This window comes from Nothobranchius furzeri, chromosome 2 (assembly GCF_043380555.1).
Source record: "Nothobranchius furzeri strain GRZ-AD chromosome 2, NfurGRZ-RIMD1, whole genome shotgun sequence".
In the NCBI taxonomy this organism is placed as follows: Eukaryota; Metazoa; Chordata; class Actinopteri; order Cyprinodontiformes; family Nothobranchiidae; genus Nothobranchius; species Nothobranchius furzeri.
This window is the reverse complement of record NC_091742.1, coordinates 3,892,248-3,909,005: the sequence shown is the minus strand read 5'-3', so window position 1 is coordinate 3,909,005 and position 16,758 is coordinate 3,892,248. Positions and strand designations below refer to the sequence as shown.

Genomic DNA, 16,758 nt, shown 5'->3' with positions numbered 1-16,758 from the left:
ATACACCTTTTTTCTTGCTTTTGAAAGAAATTTGAAGTTTGATATGGAGATCATTTAGTTTCTTTATTGATCAATCAAAAAAAGGTACTTCAAACAAAAGAAAGAAAGAAAAATGAAAAGATTTTTTTGAAAAACGGCAATAAATAAAGTTGTAAATAAAAAGAATACCAAACTTACCCCAAAAATCTTTACTTTTCTATTAAAGATTGACTTTCTGATCCCATCAATGATTTATGTTTTGTTTTAATCAAAAGGTTTTTCTTTCAAAAAGAAAAAAATTGGATTTTTGAAACCAGAGTTTTTGTTTCAGTATAAAATTATTTTATTTTGAAAACTGAAAGTCAACTTTGAACTTTTAACGTAGTATACAGTGAACCCTCGCTACTTCGCGGTTCGTTTATCGCGGATTCACGTCTTCGCGGATTTTTTCTTTGGAGCCTTATTCAAGGGAAATTCGCAGATTCACGGTATTTTTCACCGATTCGCAGTATTTTTCTATGCGAAATATCATGAAATTCCTGTTTTTTTCATCAATTTCATCATAAAATGCACTTTTTGTAATAAAACTATAAAAAAACTAAGTAAAAATTCTTTTTTTTCTTGAGTTTTACCCACAAAAAGAGAATGTGCTGTACTGTAAATATGGTGTCCCTACTTCGCAGATTTTCACCTATCGCGGCCAGGTCTGGAACGCATCTACCGCGATAAACGAGGGTTCACTGTATATATTTTTTGTTTGAAGTTCCTTTTCTGATTTATCAATAAAGAAACATTAAGAAATAACCTTCATAGTCTACATTTTTGGAGCAGCATGCATTAGATACATTGACGTCGTCTTCAAGGATAGAAAGTAAATAGGTAGATAGAATTGTTTTAACCCTCACCACTTTATAATTTATTTGTTTTATTTTTAATCTCCACAAAATATTTTTAGGTTTACTGTTCTAGAACATTGCCAAGAGCCATGAAACAAAAAATATTTTAAGCTATTTTAAGGTTTTGCCACTGTAACTTTAAAGATGTAGCCTAGTGAACCAGACCAAATTCTTGCTTTGCAAAGTTTGATCTTGGAACCTCCACGGCCACTGGCAGCATTCTGCGGGGCAAGTCACAGCTCTCTATAAGGTTTCAAACCAATTGATTGCTGTGATTGGTCCACAATGGTAGGCCAATCACAGCGCTCTATTGACTTTGTGAGCCAGTCAATGTGTTGTAGTGGTTTGGTGGGTGGGATGATGCGATGAAGTGGAACCAGTTGGGGACAGCTTGTAAGAAATGGCTTTTACATCAATTCTGGACAATTTGGACTTGGGCTTTATTAGACCCAGGAGCAGATAGATGTATTTTAGTCATTTATTTAGAAAAAGGATGTATTTTCACCTTCTTCAACAGCGGACTGCCTCGTTTACCGACATCCGTTGTGGTAAGTATGTCACGTTGTTCGTTGTCCAGTAGCATGTGGAGATCGTTTGAGAGACAACAGAAGGACCTGTCCCACGACCGAGAGCCGTCAATGAAGCATTCCCAGACTAACTAATATATTTATTAAGTCTGGTTGGTGTTGAAAAAACAATTTTTATTCATTATGGTAAATGGCCTGTATTTGTATAGCGCCAACATGGGGTTCTACATGGTGATTTACAACACAGACATTCACCCATTCACACACACATTCACACCCTGGTGGGGATGAGCTACGATGTAGCCACAGCTGCACTGGGATGCACTGAAAGAGTGTATATATATATTTATATATATATATATATATATATATGTATATCTATCTATCTATCTATCTATCTATCTATCTATCTATCTATCTATCTATCTATCTTTCTATCTATCTATCTATCTATCTATCTATCTATCTATCTATCTATCTATCTATCTATCTATCTATCTATCTATCTATCTATCATCTATCTATCTATCTATCTATCTATCTATCTATCTATCTATCTATCTATCTATCTATCTATCTATCTATCTATCTATCTATCTATCTATCTATCTATCTATCTATCTATCTATCTATATATATACACACACATATATATATATATATATATATATATATATATAGGCTGCCGAGCACTGCCGCCACTGGTCCATTCGACCACCACCAGCAGGCAAGGGGGGTTGAGTGTCTTGCCCAAGGACACAACGACAGTGACAAACTGAGCAGGGCTCGAACCTGCAACCTTACAATTACGGGGTGAGCACTTAACTCCTGTGCCACCATCACCCCATTGTAGCCACAGCTGCCCTGGGGCGCGCTGGCAGGCTGTCGAACACTGAGGCCTAGTCCACACGTAGCCGGGTTTTTTAAAAATGAATATCCGCCCCTCCAAAAACTTGCATCCACACCACCTCGTTTAAAAAAAAACTCTGTCCACACGTACCCGGATAAATACGTTGTTAAGGACATGCCAGACCTGTAGGCGGCAGTACTTCCCCCATTCTTAACCTCGTCCTTCGTCTGTGGTATTCCGCAAGGAGCAGTAATTCCGCTTGCAAAAACAAACAAGCAAAAAGAGCTTGGACAATTGATAAAGCGAGCGCAGCTCTGAGGGCATCCATGCTGTCGGCTAGTGTAAACACAGGTCGCACACGTGATGTCAGCATTTTTTTGTCGCGGAAAGTGACGTTGCGGACCTTAAAACTCCGGTTTTGTCTGTCCACACGCAGACACCCAAAACGGAGAAAACGCAGATCTTCACTTTGGCCGGAGTTTTTAAAAAGATCCGTTTTCGTGTGAAAAAACTCAGTTTTCGTGTGGATGACAGGCCAAAACGTAGAAAAATATCTACGTTTTGGCAGATCCCCGGCTACGTGTGGACAGGGCCTGAGAGTTTTTGAAAAAACTCCTACACCCATTTCCTGCATTAGCTTCTGATAGGCTTAGAAAAGCCTGACGGATCTACATCACACTGTTACTTAACATTCATGGACTCACCCATTTTGACTCGCGATGGGGAAGGCTGGTTGGTTTAGCATCCAGGAAACAGCAGAGAACGTCCCAGCTAGTAGAAGCTAACCATTAGCATTAGCAACTCCATCACACAGCAGAACTTCTCCAGGCTTGTTATTTGTGGAGATAAAACATCCACGTTGCAAAGCAAATAGAGTTGGTGGTAGAGCCGTGTTGCTGTTAGCCAGTCCGAGGCGAGATGTCCAAAAATCAGGAAGTAAGACTCCAAATCCTGCCGTCTGAAGCTACTTTCTCCTCCTGCTGAATTCTCCGTGCTGAAGCAAGCACTTCTGGGCTGGGCTTAAGTATTTTTTTGAGACAATTATTTTGTTTATAGATCATGTTGTCATGTAAATTATTCTTTTTCTAATGTCAAAATGTGATAAAACAAGTTCAGAGCTTGGAAATATTTCGACATACTTGGAAATAACTGGATATTAGATAAGCGGGTGATTATGCAAACGCCAAGCTAAGAACAGCCATCAGATGTGGTTTCTGAAGGTCTCATTAGACTCATTTATAACTTTGCTGGGTGCTTTCATCCAGCCAGCTTTTTCAAGTCCTTGCAGCACGTAATGTCTGAGAATGTGACCTATCTTAAACTGGTTACGTGCGACACCACCCTCAGCTCTAGGAATTAAATCAAGTTGCCAAATTTGACAGAAATACATGAGAGCAGTCATATTTGGAATAAAAAAATCATAAATATTGTGTTTGAATAATAAAGCATGTATAGGAGCTGATAAAAATAATTCCTAAATGTGTGGATCTGCTAACACCTCCCCAGGGCCGACAACATTAAACCCTTTTACAGTTAAAACCGTAATAAAGGGAGCTCTGAATCCTGAATAACGTTCCCCGCCCACTCAGTTATAGAGATATTGCCTTCTGTGTGCTGAGCTGCAGGATTTTCTTTTGTTTTTGCAACTCGTATGCATGCACAGTACAGCAAATCTAGTTTTTGTCATTCACACTGCTCCATCCTCAAGTTTCTGAATGGCGGCTCACAGTTAGTCCTCCTACTCTTTTGCTTGCTCGCCCTTTTTGCAATTAGCAGTATTCGTTTTCTCTCTCCTATCTAATGCTGCCTGAATGCTGGTATTACCAAGCGCCATTTGTATAAGCTGCTTTGCCACATTTCTTACAAACACGGCTTCTGGTTCTGGCCCAGTTTCGAACACCCTTGTCTTGTTTCTGGCAGAATGGACAGTTTGACATCAGTCATTAAAGCTGCATGACTGTCTTTTTGAGATTGGAGTCACATGGCTTTTTGGATTTGGCTGTCCCCTCGCATTTTTTTTGGTGAGAAGGAGACTCAGAGAATTTTGCTCCAGGCTTGTATCAACATGTTTGGTGTTACAGAGAACGAGACGAGTTTTCGACAGGACACATTTTGCTGCCTTTTCCTGTCGTGTCTAAAGCACTCATCTCCCTCTCATCTCAGGAAGAGGAGCATGCAGGATGTGAAATTTCTTTCCTGTTGACTTTTAAAAATGAGCTGTTTGGCAAATAGGAACTCACGAGCGAAGAAGAAGCCTTTTCTCTATCAAAAGGGGCAAAAAATTCATGCCAAATTAAACAAGTGTCTTTTCAAATCAGATTTCCACATGAGCAAAGGATTCAGTTTGATTTTCAAGCAAAATCAAACCTTATGAATCAAGAGTAGATTTATTTAGAATGAAAAAATACAGCAATATCTATCTATTACTATTGTAACTCTCTCTCTCTCTCTCTCTCTCTCTCTCTCTCTCTCTCTCTCTCTCTCTCTATATGTATATATATATATATATATGTGTGTGTGTATATATATATATATATATATATATATATATATATTCTCTCTCTCTCTCTCTCTCTCTCTCTCTCTATATATATATATATATATATATATTATAGATATATTATATATCTAAAATATATATTTATATTATATATATTATATATATATACTCTCTCTCTCTCTCTCTCTCTCTCTCTCTCTCTCTCTATATATATATATATATATATATATATATTATAGATATATTATATATCTAAAATATATATTTATATTATATATATTATATATATATACTCTCTCTCTCTCTCTCTCTCTCTCTCTCTCTCTCTCTCTCTCTCTCTCTCTATATATATATATATATATATATATATATATATATATGTGTGTGTGTAATGTAATGTAATATGTGATCCAAAAGAAGACGTTTTGGTTCAGATCAAACAAGATTTTGTACAAGATTCAAGTTTTTCAAAGCATGTAGTTCAGTTTCAAACGTTATGAGGACAATTTCCTCGAACTAAGCTTGAAAAGTAAATGAGCACATGTAGAGCTGCAGATTTCCTAATTATACACAAATCTAACAGAGCTAAAGAAGAAAGGCGTGATCATGAAATCACACACAGATGAGGGGAAGACAGAAATCTAGCCAGAAGACACATTCTGGGAGGTAAACACTAAATGAAAAGCAGGTGTGATAATTAGAGAAAAGTGTCCAGATGTGCAAAGGAAAAAGGGCCAAATACTGAATAAATCGACCTGGAAGGGAGGCGGGCAGCAGTAAATAACACAAGTACATTCATAATTAACCCAAACTAAGAACACGACACAAAAAATGCTGTGAGCTGTTTCATAACTTACAAAAAAATACCTTTTTGCTTCCGCTTATTTCTGTTAATCCATAAAAACTATGTAAAAATCCAATTTATTTAAAGAGTCGACGCTGCCTAGCAACATTTTTCAGCTTGACTCCAATTTCCAAGCATTCATTTACACTGTTTTGCCCTTTTAAAATATTTCACAACGTCTCATTCTTATTATTTTAGTTCTCTTTTCTGCAGAAACATCCTCAACCATCAAGCTCCTTGAAATTCAGCGCCCTCTTTCTGTGGCCTGTTCCTCAGGAATCAAAACAGTTTCTGAGTATTTACTGTTTCAAAGGAGGAAAAAGAGAAAAAAACGTGCTGCTGGCACCACAGTCTCCATGGAGATATTGTTTGACCTTATATAAAAAAAGTTGGTGCGATCGTCGCAGTGCAGATCTTTCATGCACTTTGTCAGCAAGACTTCTCATGACGCAACACAACAGAGAATCTGGCTCACGTGTGAAAAATCCCACCTAACAACAACAACAGTAACCAAGATTACCATTAAAGCGGAGCGACGGAGCTGCTGGTGGACCCCGACGGTGCTCTGCTCACGTCCAATCACTATTATATCTTTGTTTTCCAAGAAACAATGGGGCAAAATTAATATTTATAACACGCCTCGGATGATGATCTAAAGCAGCAATGCATCGTCAAGAACATCTCCCTCTTTCTAATTGATGCCCCATGCTCCAAGTCTAAGGAGATGGGGGAACAACACTTGGAAAGGATCAAAAATAGCACATCTGGACACAGCTGTCACATGCTGATTAAAGCTTTTTGTTCTGACAGCTTCAATGGACCAAAGTGTGAAGCTATAGAACGTGTGCATAAAATAACATTTTAACAGATAATTCAAGTGTTTTTGGTTATTCAAAATTCTCAAATGTTCTAATTATTCTGTTTCTGGTTTTTCATTTGACTTCAACTTTGAGTTTTCAGATGTTTAAAAAGCATTTCTGAAAGCTGCAGAGCGTGTTGCACAAATCTAAAGTCTATGTGAGGCGGAAACATTTGTAATGTGTTAGACAAGTTCACAATATTTCTGCACCAAAGTCATGTTTACACCTTCTCCCACACACACACGCTGGTACGTGTAGAAGGATGTGTGCATCTCATTTAACTCTGCAGCTGTGTTGCGGCCACCAGCCTGGCCATTGGGATGCAGGAGCCAGGATCACTCAGCCCTGGTGATCGGCCCGACACCGCCCCTCCTCCTCCTCTCCTCCAGGCTGCTGAGGAGCACAGCTGAGCTGAATCCTCCTGATGACCCACACCTGGGATAAAAAAGCTGTCCCTTCAGCAGTCTGGGAGGCAGCAGTGCAAGGGTGACGCTGTCCTCCAGGCCTCATTTTGTTTTCAACCCCTGCATTTGTGATGAGTTTTAACCTTTAAAGTTTTAACTCTGAGTTGAGGAGTTTTAAAGGGGAAAACTCTGAGTGATCCATAGGGATCTTTGGTTGATGTCAACTTAGGCCTAGTCCACACGTAGCCGGGTTTTTAAAAACGAATATCCGCCCCTCCATAAACTTGCATCCACACCACCTCGTTTAAAAAAAAAACTCTGTCCACACGTACCCGGATAAATACGTTGTTAAGGACATGCCAGACCTGTAGGCGGCAGTACTTCCCCCATTCTTAACCTCGTCCTTCGTCTGTGGTCTTCCGCAAGGAGCAGTAATTCCGCTTGCAAAAACAAACAAGCAAAAAGAGCTTGGACAATTGATAAAGCGAGCGCAGCTCTGAGGGCTTCCATGCTGTCGGCTAGTGTAAACACAGGTCGCACACATGATGTCAGCATTTTTTTTGTCGCAGAAAGTGACGTTGCGGACCTTAAAACTCCAGTTTTGTCCGTCCACACGCAGACACCCAAAACGGAGAAAACGCAGATCTTCACTTTGGCCGGAGTTTTTAAAAAGATCCGTTTTCGTGTGAAAAAACTCAGTTTTCGTGTGGATGACAGGCCAAAACGTAGAAAAATATCTACGTTTGGCAGATCCCCGGCTACGTGTGGACAGGGCCTTAGTTGACTCTGTTTTAAGGTTAACTCTGCATTGGTTTTTAGACGTGTTTTATATAGATGATAAGTTGTCTTTTAACTATTAACCTTACAGTGAATTTTTCATTTTGCATTATTTTAATAATGCTTTTATCTGTTTGCACTTGTTTTTAGAACCTTTTATAACAATTAAACCCATTTTAAATCCACTGTCGCAATTCTTATGTTGCCGCCTCCTTCACATTTTAACACCTTCTGTCGGGGTTTTTTCCAAGGATAAAACTGTCGATCAGAAGTTAGTCACAAAAGAAAATAGTGCGAAAATTTTCCTCTGTGCAATGAATGATTTCTAAAAAAAAAAAACCAAAAAAACTTTTTAATTAAAAAAATTAAATTATTTTCAGTATTTTTACTTGGAGACAGATTTGCACTGCAGGCAGGTCAGTGAAGCACACACAGTCTGTTTTGTTTAGGCTGAGCACCGTCATTGTCCCCGTCACAGATGTTACCTTCAGGATATCGCATCAGTCTCTAAGGATGTTAGTAGTGGACGCCTTTATTATCACAGAACCGTTTCTCAGTGGCAACACACACCACTCCAGTTCTAACATACACGTCAAAAAAGTGTCCTTAGCTCCACGGTCGTGACTCTTTACACAATTAAAACGGATCAAAATAGTGTTTCCTCCATAACTCAGCAATATTCTCTGATCCGGTCACCCCTTCGATGTTACCCAGCAGTGGCGTTTTCCTGCTGTTCATTTTCTTGACAACTTTCCGGAACTCAGATGTGTTTTTATTTTGTAATTTCTTGGCCAAAGAGAATTGGCTCTCATAGAACTTTCAAGTCCACGGTCTTGAGTCGGAAAAGGGTAGAATACCCTCTCCAGGTCAGGAAGGAGGTCCTGTCTCAAGTGGAGGAGTTTAAGTATCTCAGGGTCTTGTTCATGAGTGAGGGAAAACTGGAGCGTGAGATCATGGTGCTGCGTCTGCAGTGATGTACAGGTCTGGTGAAGAGAGAGCTGAACTGGAAGGCAAAGCTCTCCACTTACCGGTCGATCTACGTTCCTACCCTCCTCTATGGCCACGAGCTTTGGGTAGTGACTGAAAGAATAAAATTGCAGATGCATGTGGCCGGAATGAGTTTTTCTCTTAGAGATAGGGCGAGAAGCTTGGTTCTTAGGGAGGGACTCGGAGTAGATCTGATGCTCCTCCACATCGAGAGGAGCCAGTTGAGGTGGCTCGGGCATCTGGTCAGGATACCTCCTGGACGCCTCCCTGGTGAGGTTTTCTGGGCACATCCAACCGGGAGGAGACCTAAAGGACACACTGGAGGGACTATGTTTTTCGGATAGCCAGGGAACGCCTTGGGATTCCCCTGGAAGAGCTGGCCTAAGTAGCTGGAGAGAGGGAAGTCTGGGTCTCTCTCCTCAGGCTCCTGCCCCCTCAATTCGACCCTGGATAAGTGGACAATAATGGATGGATAGGCGTTGTTGGAGGTTACTATAATGTTGCATTCAGAAATATTTCATGTTTCTGTGATGGCGTTTGGCAGAAAGGGGTGACTCGTGAACTGCCTGAGCTTTTCTCAGTCCAGTTAGTTTGTGTCTGCCAAATAAATGTTGCTGTTTGTGTTTAGGGAACCAATTACAGATTCCTAAAACCAGCCCGTTTACTTGTGTTCTCATCTAAGGGGGGAAACAGATATGCAAGATGGTTATTCAGTTGTTGCTTTCAAGACACTAGACCCCACGTGTTCCTCAATCTGCAAATGAATGCATAGAAGTGAATGGATGAATGTGTAGTTTAAAGTTCTTAGTCAGTACTACAAAAATGCTGTAATTCCAGATAAATATAGTGTACATATATGTTCCTTATAACGGATACAAGCTGTAATTCTTTTAAAGCATTCTAGCATTTAGTGGAAAAAAGGGGCTTTCATCTTTTAGGACAAGGCGCTGCAGGGTGTTTGGAAGCAGAGTGCGTGTTACTGCGACTCTGCCAAGTCTCTCGTCACTGTTTTCCAAGATTTTACGGACAAACAAGAAAAGTTGGATGACTGAAACGTGTCATCATTTATAATAAGTTGAAAAGATAACACAGTAAGCCACAAAAAAACAAAAAGAACAGTTTTTTAATAAATGAAAACACCAGATATGCAAACTCAGCGATGGGATTTGAAAGTAAATATTTTAACGGCTCAAGGGGTAAAAAATAAATAAATAAAAAATCTAACAGAGTTCCCTGTTAGCGTTGAAGACACTGATCTCCCAACTCAAACTGGGGCGTGATGAATAAATAAAAGCTGCCTGCAAAGCTTTCACTGCCTCCCCAGACCTCTCGTGGTCTGCGTGTTGTCGTCACAGAGCCGCGCTGCTGCCAGTGCCGGGAAACAACTTTTTACAACAATATGAAAGGGAAAAGGGGTTAAGCTGAAGAATTTGTTTTCATTTGCACAAAGCAGCTCGGATCTTTTCACCCCCCTACCCTGCCCTTCATCTTTTTAAAGTAACTCTTCTCGCTCATCCTCAGGGGAGAAAGGCGCGTGTGATTAAATCTCTGCCCTGCCAATTAATTTGTGGCTTCATAAATATACAATTGTAATATCAATCTGGAACTGGAACATCCAGCAGAGCCGTGTGAGCTCCAATACCTAGCCAAGAAAACGGCAAAATGATCAAAAAACGTGATTTGGTCTCACCTACAGATGATAAATGGTCATTTTAAAGAAAATTCTCATTTATTTCCAGCCTAGCCTTGCCCCGGATTTTGGATGCTTCATCTACTTCATTCACTGATTCACAAATGACAGAGAGGAGATCTGATCTAATGCAGCTCCTATCAGCTGTTTTCTCTCTCTTGTCTGTGCAAAGACGATAAATCAGACAGTGTCTTGTTCCGTAATCCTGTTACATAATTAATTGGCAAAAATCTTATTGTGAAAAACTAAATGATACTTTCACCAAATATCAAGCGTTGATAATTGGATGTTCAACCGTGGGTCTGAATTTGGTGATGCAGAATGGTTATAACTTGTATAGTTTTACAAATTAGTTGTGCAAATAAAAATTGAGCTCCTCCTCCTGTTTATTGTTGTGTCATCTCTTCAGCATACCCTCAGGTTCTTATATTAATCACTCAGTAACACAAAATAGGTGTGTTGGAGTAGCTAGACTAGGGCCGTGCGTGCACTCCTTTGAAGTTGTATTTGTTTGTTTTTGTTCTCAGACTCCTCACTATCCCTCAAATAGCTAACCCATTGTCAAAATAAAAGCGGTGTGGCCTTAAATAGCTCTATTTTATTGAAAAATACACTTTTTTCTTCATTTAACAGCAGGAAATGCCGGAATTTTATCAGTTTTCATCAAACATGGACCAAATATTTTACAAATCAGATGTGTTGTTTGTTGTTTTGTTATTTAAAGAGCAAATCACCCCCAAATCAACTTTTTTTCTGATAAACTATATAAATGCATGTCTAATCGTGCGGCAGACACGTGTAGTCAATAGTTTTGCATTTTAGTGCATTTTAGTAAAATTTTGTGTTCTGACTAAAACTGTCAGTGTTGTGCCGTTGTCAGGTAAAAACTCTGCACTGCATTTGAATTTAAATCTGCCATTGCTATTGGCTAAGAGGTACCCTAGAACATTAGCTGGTACCATATGATGTCACAATGTCGTTGTGAGCCTGTGTGTGTGTGTGTATTTGTTAGCGGCTCAGCCCTCTCGGTCTGCTAGGCAACAGCATTTGTTGCATTTTTCGAACAGGAAGTGGGAGTGGAGTAATACTTTGGTAGGGGGTGACTTGCTCTTTAAGGGACAAACTAGACTTTTATTTTTTGTTCTTTTTTTATTTTTAACTGTAGCAACAAGCAGCCATGATGCAACCGTATACAGTTCTGTTCCAAACACAGACTTCATATGCATAGACGCTACAGGACTAGCGCTGTCTATTGGAGCTGGCAGAGCGGCGGGCTGCCATCTTGAATGGGTCTCCATTCACCCCCAGTGAATTCATTTCTACTGAGGAAGGTGCTTAACTAAAAACACATTTTTTTGGTCTTTAACAAAATCATATATATTGTATGGCATGTTATTAAAAATGTGAATATAATAGAATAAAATAAATGAAAATATAAAATCCCAACAAGTAGGCTAGAAAAGTCAACAGTAATCCCACATGATATGTTTTCAATAGTATGCTGGTTTTTGCATCCGTAGGGCATAGTTGCTCACTCTGTGTTGACTACAGTTGCGTTTGAAGAGTGTGACCCAAAACGGCGGTGACGGTGTTACACTTTCAGCGCCCAATGGCACTTCTACTTATTCATATCTATGGTTCCAGATGCCGTCCCTGTCCTTCCATACTTGGTAAAACTGAATTGTCATGTACACACAAACGTACTAGCATCCTTGGGTATTGAGAAACGGCGTAGGAAACTGGTTGAGCTCTCTTGTTTTGATTTACAGATGTTCTTGCATTTCTAAATGTTAGCATTTTGTTTCAATTCTTTACCTTCTTTCCTGATTGGTTTGGTTTGAATGATTCATTTAATGGTTTTTACTTCCTGTCTCTTTATTACATCAGGTATCAAATCAGTGGAAGCTATTTTTTAAACAATTATCATTAACACTCTACTGAGATCCTCAGGCTTTGGCTAAGTAGTTGTTTGCGTATCCAGTCCTGGATAACAATGATCCTGCCTCTTTGAGTTAAATAAGAAGTCTTAAATATTCGGTCTGCTTTAGCTCCTCCTGTGTTTGGGTGCTCCAACCACAACACGACATTAACTATTTGGCTTTTTCATAATCCTTTAACTTTTGACAGTGTACTGTCAAATCTGGTGTTTGCCATCTGGGCAAAAGTAACTTGGATCCAATTTTTGAAAAAAAAAAAAAAGAATCAAATTTTTGCCATTAAAATGAGATGTCGACCTCTTTTGAGAGCACGTGAGTGTAGTTTGGACAGCAAGGACTATAAGACTGATCAAAGAAAAGTACAGATGAAGAAAAATTGTGAATGGTAGAGTAGAACCAGGAGGACTGCTATAAACAATACAATAGGAGGAAAATAAAGAGAAAAATACCCCAATGTGAAATGACGATAGAGACCTAAATAAAAATTTAATAAACGCTCCTTAGAAAACTCACAAAATGACACCAAAACCCTAAAAACTCATTTGAAGTCCCCAAATAATCCAATGAATCTCATTGTGTAGAGTCTTCATCAACTGGTGAAAAAAATCTTAAAATGTAAAGGCACCAGAATGTTTTACAGGCACCCATTAAATCAGGAAATTTACAAAAAAATTTAAATTGTGCTTCATATATCAGAATGATTCAAAAGCTGAGGGTTGAACTGAAAAACGAGAAACATTGCTCACATTCAGCCTCCGCGTCATCACAGAACCATCTGCAAAAGCTAATAACGCACTCAGAACAGCAGCGACTCCTTAATCTGCTTAAACAGGTGTTCCAGTGGTGTATCAAGGCTCAGGTTATGTAATAATGGACCTTCAGATATGCAGCGTGAAGGCGCAGAACATCGAGGTGACATCAAATCAGATTTTGTCCCATTAGGCGTCTCTCATGTGGCCCGTGAGTTTTGATGAGCTGTTTGGAGTCTTGCCTGACAGCGCCAACCTGAGAGAGGAGTGTGAGAAGACAGAAAAGTCATTTTGCTTTATCACAAACCACACTGTGAGACAGTCATGCATGTCCTCGGTGTGCTGTGAATTATTCATGCGGAGTGTTGAACAGCACTCTTCCTGTCTGGCTTTTCCTCTCTGTCTTTATTTAAAAACCTGATTGTTTCCTTCTGTTAACGCGAAAGAGCCTGCACAGGAGAGGTGTCATTAAATACATTTACTCATCTAGATTAGTGTGTTTGTGATATGCACTCTGATTTGTTTATTTTCTTTATTTGTTTATTATTTTAGGAACCCCATTTTGTGTGTGTGTGTGTGTGTGTGTGTGTGTGTGTGTGTGTGTGTGTGTGTTTGCAAATTAGTCCAAGAACCCCTAGATGGATTTCAGAAAGTCTTAATTGGATGTACACAAACAGCTCTGGGGTCGGCACCTTTCAAGAAGGCCACCACAGCTAATCACTATCAGCTAACACAACACTGGATATAAACCAGTCAACCTTTAATATAAGGGCTAAATTTTAGCTCAGAGTCACTCACAACTCATACTCTGAGGCCTAGTCCACACGTAGCCGGGTTTTAAAAAAAGCGAATATCCGCCCCTCCAAAAACTTGCATCCACACCACCTCGTTTAAAAACAAACTCTGTCCACACGTACCCGGATAAATACGTTGTTAAGGACATGCCAGACCTGTAGGCGGCATACTTCCCCCGTTCTTAACCTCGTCCTTCGTCTGTGGTCTTCCGCAAGGAGCAGTAATTCCGCTTGCAAAAACAAACAAGCAGAAAGCGCTTGGACAATTGATAAAGCGAGCGCAGCTCTGAGGGCGTCCATGCTGTCGGCTAATGTAAACACAGGTCGCACACGTGATGTCAGCATGTTTTTGTCACGGAAAGTGACGTTGCAGACCTTAAAACTCCGGTTTTGTCCGTCCACACGCAGACACCCAAATTGGAGAAAACGCAGATCTTCACTTTGGCCGGAGTTTTTAAAAAGATCCGTTTTCGTGTGAAAAAACTCCGTTTTCGTGTGGATGACAGGCCAAAACGTAGAAAAATATCTACGTTTTGGCAGATCCCCGGCTACGTGTGGACAGGGCCTCAGTGCTCGTTGATCACAAGAGATAGTTTTAAACTTTGGCAATAACGACTGAAGTCAAGCGAATGTCAGTATAAGAAATATCGGTAACACTTTACAATAAGGGTCCTTTTATTAACATTATCCTTATTAACTATTGAGTGTCCTCATAGTTAGGACAAAGCGCCGGAGGTGGGGGTGTCTGCTTAGTAATACATTACATAATATGGAGACATTGAAGGGGGTGCCGGAGAGCGCTCCTTCCGGTGACTCCCTCGTTCTGCTGGGGGACTTTAACGCTCACGTGTGCAACAACAGTGGGACCTGGAGAGGTGTGGTTGGAAGGAACGGCCCCCCTGATCTGAATTTGGGTGGTGTTTTGTTATTGGACTTCTGTGACAGTCATGGATTGTCCATAATGAACATCATGTTCACACATAAAGGTGTCCATATGTGCTCTTGACACCAGGATACCTTAGCCCGCAGCTCGATGATCGACTTTGTTGTTGTTTCATCTGACCTGCGGCCGCATGTCTTGGACACTCGGGTGAAGAGGGGCGGAGCTGTCAACTGACCACTACCTGGTGGTGAGTTGGCTCAGACGGTGAGGGAGGATGCCGGTCAGACCAGGCAGGCCCAAACGTATCGCGAGGGTCTGCTGGGAACATCTGGCAGAGTCTCCTGTCAGAAGGAGCTTCAATTCCCACCTCCGACAGAACTTCCAAAATGTTCGGCGGGGGACATTGAGTCTGAATGGACCCAGTTCCGTGCCTCCATTGTTGAGGCGGCCGACAGGAACTGTGGTCGCAGGATTGTCGGTGCCTGTCGTGGTGGCAACCTCCAAACCCGCTGGTGGACACCGGGGGTTAGGGATGCTGTCAAGCTGAAGAAAGAGTCCTATCAGGTCTTTTTGGCCTGTAGGACTCCAGTGGCAGCTGACGGGTACCGGCAGTCCAAGCGGAACGCGGCTCGGGTGGTCGCCAAGCCAAAAACCCGGGCATGGGAGGAGTTCGGTGAGGCCATGGAGCAAGACTTCCGTACGGCTTCGAGGAGATTCTGGTCCACTATCCGGTTGGGGGTGGGGGTGGGGGGGTGGGAGCAGTGCACTACCAACACTATCTATAGTGGGGACGGTGTGCTGCTGACCTCTACTCAGGACGTTGTGGATCGGTGGGCAGAGTACTTCGAAGACCCCCTCAATCCCACTGACACGTCTTCCAGTGAGGAAGCAGAGTCTGGGGACTTTGGGTTGGCCTTTCAAATTTCTGGTGCTGAGGTCACTTAGGTAGTTAAAAAGCTCCTCTGTGGCAAGGCTCCAGGGGTGGATGAGATCAGCCCGGAGTTCCTTAAGGCTCTGGATGTGGTGGGGCTGTGTTGGCTGACGCGGCTCTGCAATATCGCGTGGACATCGGGGGGCAGTCCCACTGGACTGGCAGACCGGGGTGGTGGTCCCCTTATTTAAAAAGGGGGACCGCAGGGTGTGTTCCAACTACAGGGGGATCACACTGCTGAGCCTTCCTTTTGAGGTCTATTCAGGGGTTCTGGAGAGGAGGGTCCGTCGGATTGTTGAACCTCAGATTCAGGAGGAGCAATGTGGTTTTTGTCCTGGCTGTGGAACACTGGACCAGCTCTATACCCTTAGGGGGATCCTGGGGGGTGCGTTGGAATTTGCCCAACCAGTCTACATGTGTTTTGTGGATTTGGAGAAGGCGTTTGACAGCGTCCCTCGGGGGGCCCTGTGGGGGTACTCCGGGAATATGGGGTACCAGGCCCTCTGATACGGGCTGTTAGGTCCCTGTATGACCGGTGTCAGAGCTTGGTCCGCATTGCCGGCAGTAAGTCGGGCTCGTTCCCAGTGAGAGTTGGACTCCGCCAAGGCTGCCCTTTGTCACCAATTCTGTTCATAACCTTTATGGACAGGATTTCTAGGCGCAGCCAAGGTGTGGAGGCAAGGCCGGATTAACCATATGGGCAACTGGGCAATTGCCCAGGGGTCCAAGAACTCTGAAGGGCCCAGGCCCAGGGCAGCAAGAGCACGAGCAAAATACTGTATCTGTAATCTATATTAAACTAGTGTGACCATACATCCTGTTTTCCCCAGACATGTCCACTTTTCACTCTCTGTCTGGGCGTCCAGACGTTCTTGTATTGATGAAAATGTCCTGGTTTTCATCCAGGAGCAGGGATCGAATTATGGGGAGCGGGATATCCTACACATCCAGGGGAGCTGGAAAAAAGTTTTCTACCTATATTACATCATTCATGGACTCTTTTGAGCAGAGAGCGGCACAGCGCTGATCGTTGTTGCGCAGCCCTCTAGGCTGCTGCGTCCAGCGCACGGTCCATTCTCAAAGAGGCTCAACCAAAAAACTATAATGAACACATGATCGTTCATGTCCGCACATGTTCTCTATTTTCTGT

General features: G+C 41.7%; 1 protein-coding gene across 2 annotated transcripts in view; it reads left to right on the top strand.

Moving 5' to 3' along the window:
* LOC107377567 (metabotropic glutamate receptor 1) overlaps positions 1–16,758 on the top strand; it is a 54,452-nt gene that overhangs the window by 13,672 nt on the left and 24,022 nt on the right. The gene's annotated exons all lie outside the window — the stretch shown is intronic.